Genomic DNA, 7,052 nt, shown 5'->3' on the forward strand with positions numbered 1-7,052 from the left:
ACCACACACGCACCACGCACTACATTACCCACCAGTACGATTCACAGGCAGCTTTTCGCGAGTGGTACGGTGCGTGCATGGGGCGCGAAATGTAAACAATTACCAGGCCAAAGCTCGCGGGGGGGGGGGGGGGGGGGGGGGGGGGGATGGAGCGTATGTCCCCTTTCTCATATTGGAATTAGAAATTGTATGATTTTGATTGCATGATTCTCTGCACTCATCTATTTTTTATGTAAGATGGTTCTGCAAGATGTTATTTTAAGCATCCCCCAAAACTCAGGCCAACTCAAGGGGGGGGGGGGGGGGGGGCGGGGGATTAGCTGACATGACATATCCTCAGAGACCTCTTTAGAGTTTACAAAGGATAAATATAGCTAATATAGATCCATGCCATCTATAGGTATCCTCTGACAAACAAAAACAATTTCCTGTGACCTAACAGCATATTGAGTGAGCTTCTTATCCAATTTTTATGACTGATGTAGTGTACCTGACACTTTTTCTTTTCTTTCTTTTTTCTTTTGTGGTTTAAGCTTTGAAGTAACGAATAACTCAATTCAAATGGGCTCTCCCAACAAACGTACATGTATCTTGAAGGGGACATTCCAGTCCAAATATAAGTTAGTCTGATAAGAATGAGTAAAATATGACAAGTTCAATGGTATCATTTTGATCAAAATCTGATGAAAATAAGGAAGTTATGACATTTTGAAGTTTCACAATTTTTTCGGGGAAACGGTTCTTGAACAGTCAATATGAATACGCAAATGGAAAAGTGAGCATGCCATTCCCTCACAACTTACCACATAGTTTGTACATAGATTTTTGAAATTTCCAGTTATTCATTCAAATGCAATTATGCCAGAAGCTCAAATCCTCATATACAAAATGTATATCTAAGGCTGCGTTCACATAGAAGTATTCGGTATTCAGTATTCGGTAACCAAGAACACCACCACCCGCACCGTCAACTCACCATCCCATGCAGTGAGGATTTCTTCCTCCTACATCCCAGCAAATCTTATTAACAATTTCTAAACTGCATCAGAATGTCAGTCTACATGCTTATTTTTGCTAAAGGGCAAATCCAGACCAAAAGTGTCATTATTTCATAAACGAGAGACGGTATACGCTGCATGAAAATCGAACAAGCTCGATTCCCACTTTGCTATACTTTTCGCAGCTATTCGGTTCTTTCGAATAGTGCCCTCCTATGTGAACCGGTGTGAGGAAATCCTATCGTTCGATTCAAGCTATTCGCATGCCCTCGAAAAACGAGCCCGAATACCCGAATAGTATACTTCTATGTGAACGCACCCTAACTGATCACTATTGTGAAGTTACTCAACCAGGAATAACATGTTTCAGACTTCAATGACAGAAATAATGAATTTTCGTCATTTTCTTTGTACACGATCAATGGAAAATTGTGTAGGTTATGACATGGGTAGCTCACTCATTTGCATATCCATATCCACTGTACAATAACTGTTTTGCAGAAATTAGCAAAACTTCAAAATGTCATAACTTTCTCATACATGTATTAGATCCAATTTCAGTAAGAATTTTTACCCTTGAACTTGTAGGATTTTACCCTTGAACTTGTAGGATTTTACTCTATTTTATCAGACTATAACTTAAATTTGGACTGGATTTCCCCTTTAATATTGGAAAGAATGCACACTCTGGAAAAGCGTCTACATAGTTTTTCTTCTTCTTCTTCTTCTTCTTCTTCTTCTTCTTCTTCTTCTTCTTCATCTTCACCGGCCTGCTCCTTCTTCTTCTTCTTCTTCTCCTCCTTCTCCCTCTCTCTCTCTCTTCTTCTTCTTTTCCTTCTTTCTCTACTTCCCCTTCATACTCACTTGCAGTGGACAGCTACCAGCGGACAATCTTTGCTTTTTCATCTTTTCTTGCGGAAATATTTTCACATTATACATAGAAAGATGTGAAGAGTATTGCTGCAACACAAAATGTATGAACAGCTACAGCACACAAAACACAATATCTTTTTATTTTCATATATTTGGTAGTCTCGATATATATTCTACATTCAGTACATAATATCTACAACAATGATTTATAGATCATACGCATACAACATGTATGACACAGTCTTCATGGTCGTCAGAGATCTGCTTGCCAACCTCGTCAAACGTATGTCTTTACATGACTGACTCTTTCTGTGGATATAGTATAATGTGTACACAACAAAATTATCAAATCCTTGTGGTACAAAAAATTACAACAAAAAGAAGACAAAATGCCTTTATTGCACCTACATGGTTGCTGTGTAAAGTAGAAGTCTAGAATATCGGTGGATAAGGCGACAGCATGCTTGTGAACAAATGGGTCAATTTGTTAAAGAAACCTCTCTGCATGAAACTTTAAGGCCCGAATTCACGAGGGTGATACAGATGAAAAACCATGGAGTGCCAAGTGTCGCATGGAATATTTCGTTACGAAATCAGTCATTTCGTCAATGAAATTATCATTTTGTGACGAAATGACAACATTTTGTAACTAAATAAATATTTTGTCCATGAAATGATAATTTTGTTAACAAAACGGTCATTTTGTTGACAAAATGACCAATTTCGTAACAAAATATTCTGTGCCACACTTGGCACTCCATGGTTTCATTTCTACCACCTTCTTGAATTCGGGCCTTAGTGTATCAAAACCCTGGAAATCAAATTTGTATACAGGTAGAATACACAAAAAAGAGCCAAAATTCACCTGTGATAGTCCCTGAAAGTACAATGTATGCACATTTCAATAAATCAGATCATGGCCCCATTTCATAAAGAGTTTATCTGATGACAACTCTTTGCTGGAATGACTATTGTCATGGTAACGACAAAAATACAGCTTCCTGATTGGCTGTTTGCTGTGGAAAGTTGTCATTCCAGCAAGAGTTGTCATCCTAACATCTTTTATGAAATGGGGCCCATATCTCTAGAACAATTTGGCACTTGTGCTCCGCTAGTTCAAGTTCTGTACTGCAAGTGCCAGTACTGATGTGTGTGCGTTCTAGCTATACGTGCACGCTCTTATGAATGATACTGAGATTCCAAGATGACTGGTTAGCGATTGCGAGCACGCATTCCTCATCACTATTCTCCAAAGACTATTTTGGAAAAAGATATCGATAGTGCAATCATTTGATTGAAAGAATCTAGTGATCGACTAGTCTATTTCAAGTCTTTTTTTGTGTGTGTACTTTCTAAAATTTTGATAAAAATTGGAGTGACGGAAAAATTCTATTTGCAGAGGGCATGTCTCAAGCATATTCTACAAATATTGCAAACATAATACTCGGGGTATTGGTATGCTTCAATGGCCTCCAAGGAGAAATGCTAAAGGGGTAAGGAGAGAAGGAAAAGCAAACTCTTTATCACTATATACAGCCTCACTTGACAGGAGGAAAACTATACAAATGTATTTACCAAAGGCACTGAGATAAGCTCCCCTTTCTTAAAATTCAAAAGGTGGACACACGGCAACATCGGGAGGTGATTCTCGCCTCTTGAGTCCTAATTGAGGATCAGAATCAGATCTGGCCAACAAAAATGAAGTCCCCACTGCATGAATGTGTGACATTAGGGAGTATAACATTTGTCCCAATTAACTGGCAATTATAGCAGGTCAAAGACTTGGCAAAAGGCTAGGTCTTGCGTTGCTGCACAGTGTACAGGAATGGTATGGTTGTGGTTGGGATGGGGACTTCAAATTTTAACTTTTTGTAAGATAATTAGAAACCATTTATAAAATATCAAAGAGCAGACATTTCAAAGAGGAATTCAAAGTTTGTCAAACAACAAAGTGGCCCTAGTTGGGTGGGTCCCACCTTTCACCATGTTTTAACCCTGTTTTAACTGGGGGGGGGGTCAAATTGACCCCCCCTCGACATTATGCGCCATGATTCTGAAACGCGCCAAGAATTTTGCTGCGTCGTTTCATGACTTTTTTCATTGAAGTCTCCCGCATATTTTGAGACCAAATTTGCGACGTCCGGGTACACCGTTCTGAAGTTACGCAATGTTTTGCATATGCATGTCAACCCGAAAACAGCTCAAATTCATGATTTCGTGTGCAAATCCAATGCAAATTGGGTTTTTCCGTTTGATATAAATTAGACTATTTCAACTTTTGAACATTGAAATTAATCCATTTTAATGTAGATAAGCTTGAAAAAGTGCCTGCAACAAATTTTGGCAAAAAAACAATAGAAAACAAAAGGTCTAAAAAACTTAATACATAAGAAATTAACAAAACAATAAAAAACAAAAGAAATGGATTTTGATTGCGCTATTTTTTTACAAGAAAATTGTTTGATGTGTCTTGAGGAACTCTGACACAAAAATTTAGCAATCCTTCATTCTTTTTGATGGAGTTATAGGTGAAAATATGATTTCATGCATAAATTTGCATGATTAATTCATTAAAAAAATATAAAATCAACATTTTTCTATTGTATGACCATGTAATCTTTTAGTTGACATCCGGCTCTATGTTCAGGTAAAATTGACCCCCCCGGTAAAAACTTGGTCTCAAATAGCCCAGTTAAAATAGGGTTAAACGTTATAATTTGAACTTGCTTCTGGATTCAATTAACTTCTTTGCTACTCATATATTTTCAGAATCTATGGGGGCAGTTAAGTATCTGTGTGTGTGTGTGTGTGACACAATGAGAAACCTCTTATGAAATATGAAAAAGCAGATCTTTCTAAGAGGAATTCAAAGTTAATTTGATGAAAATTGGTTTTGAAGTGGCTGAGATATCCAGAACAAAGCGATGCTAATATGGCAACGAAAAAATTATCAAATTCCCTTTGTTTTATTTCTTTTGATATCTCAACCATTTCAAAACCAATTTTCATGAAATAAACTTTGAATTTGAGGGTATTTACATAAGGTACTTAACGGCAATATACTTTGTGTGAGATATTCAGTGATCTCTGCAGTGTAGTCGATAGATAACCACATAATTACAACTGATTCCTTCTGCTGAGACATCTTAACTGCGGCCATTCAAGCTATCTCACTATTTACACTCATTAGTCCAACCAATACACAGGTGTGCTTGCTACAGTGTCTCATAACAAATTTGAGTGCTGTGGTCTCTATAAAGTTAAAAGATTTACTTGATAAAACAGTATCAAGGTTAGAGATGATAAGACATGACTTATTTCTGTTGTGATAACTGTCCTCATTTAGATATGTTCTTTTTCTCAGCAAAATACTCATTTTTTAAATAAGTTTGCATAGACCAGCATCAGAAAGACTTCACAATTCGAGTGAACATTTTTTTCCCCACAGAAAAAAAAAAAAAAAAAATGTTTGTTCCAAGGATTTGACGATAATGCTTGCAGTAAAACATATGGATGCCATTTTGAAAGAAACATGCCTAGAACTTAAAACAGCAACAACAAAACACACACACACACACACACAAATCATATCTCAATCATATCTCGGTTGTGACTCTATTTTTCATTATCACTTGTCTCTCCTTTCATTCATGACAGTAATGACCTTTCATGTTAATCAACCACACCCCATCATCATCTTCATCATCATCATCATCATTATGGTCTTTGAAAAAAGTGCAGAAATCATGAAGCATTAACATGTTTCTACACTGCAGTGATGACCTAGCTGCAGTGTCAAAGTGATGAAGTAACTTACAACTAAACTTTGAACTGAGCTTTGACTCAAGATGCATGTGTACACCAAGCTCACACAGGCATCAATGAACTTCTCATTTCATTCTGTTATGACGATAAATAGAACAGGCCCCCTAAGTCTCAATGTGTTATCAATGAGACTCTGGTTTAATCTTGTCTAGGGTGGAAGACTTGCATATTTTGAGGACTTGACGAAAGCACATAACTGCAAATCTGTGTTTTTGATTGCCAATCATTACCGCTTCTGCATACAGAGTACACAATGCGAACAGAAGTGTCACACAAGGTTCTAACATCGCAGAGAAGACTGATCGCTGATGTTTAACCATCACACAGCCACAATCGATTTGAATGCAGTTCACTTTAGACTGGGCATGATGCCATCTGTTTTCCTCATCATGGGCAGCCATGTGCGGACCTGAGACGTCTCTGCGCTGCGATGCGACGGCTGCGACGCCGCCTCTGGGTACTCCGCACAAACTCAAAGACGTCCATCAGGTAATCATCATCGTATTGGTCGTCGTCGTCTTCCTCACTGCTGCTCTCTGGAAAGTAGTCCTCGTCTGAAGAGTCATCGTCATCCAGGTCCCTGGGCCTTTTGTAGTAGTGCAGTATTTGGCTGCCATCCCACTGCATGAGCAACGAAGACATTATTCACATATTTGATTTCTTGCTTTGGTCAAGGGAAACTGCAATAGACACTACTAGTATAGTTAGCAGCGGTTAAATTGTACAATTTAACTGACTAAAAGTGAAAATTTGTATTGACAAACTACCGATGCAAAAAATTATGTAGATTAACAGGTCATTTGTAAACCCATATAACCATGGGCAAAAAGATTAAGGGATTGTGTCTACTTTATCCTGTCTTTCACAGATCTCAATACTGATAATTCTATTGACTACAAATGAAAATTTGTGGTGACAAACTAGTATGGATGCACAAATTTTATATGTAGATTAACAGTTTATTTGTAGAGCCATATAACCATAGGAAAAAATTTCAAGGAATTGTTTCAACCTTACCCTGCCTTTCACAGATCTCAAGACTGATAACCTATCTTTCTTCTTATTCCGCAGAGTAAATTTTCTGTGGTACGTTGTACAGGAATACACTCAAAATATTCAAAGGCACCCAGAGATAAATGAGTGACTGATTGATGCATAGTGACATAAACTTAAAATCCCATACAGTCAACCTTGCGTAAGTCAACCTCGCCTAAGTTGAATAATCACCTAAGTTGAAGGTCTATTCAAGTCCTCTTCTCTTTATATTCTATTGATCTTAATACCTCTCACAAGTCAATTTTTCTCTATGCCAAAGTATTTCTTCAGTCCAAAAAGATTCAACTTTAGGCAAAGTTG

The sequence above is a fragment of the Diadema antillarum genome, unplaced genomic scaffold (genome assembly GCF_040938485.1).
Source record: "Diadema antillarum isolate AM-2024a unplaced genomic scaffold, OU_Dant_1.0 scf00000120, whole genome shotgun sequence".
NCBI classification, from domain to species: Eukaryota; Metazoa; Echinodermata; class Echinoidea; order Diadematoida; family Diadematidae; genus Diadema; species Diadema antillarum.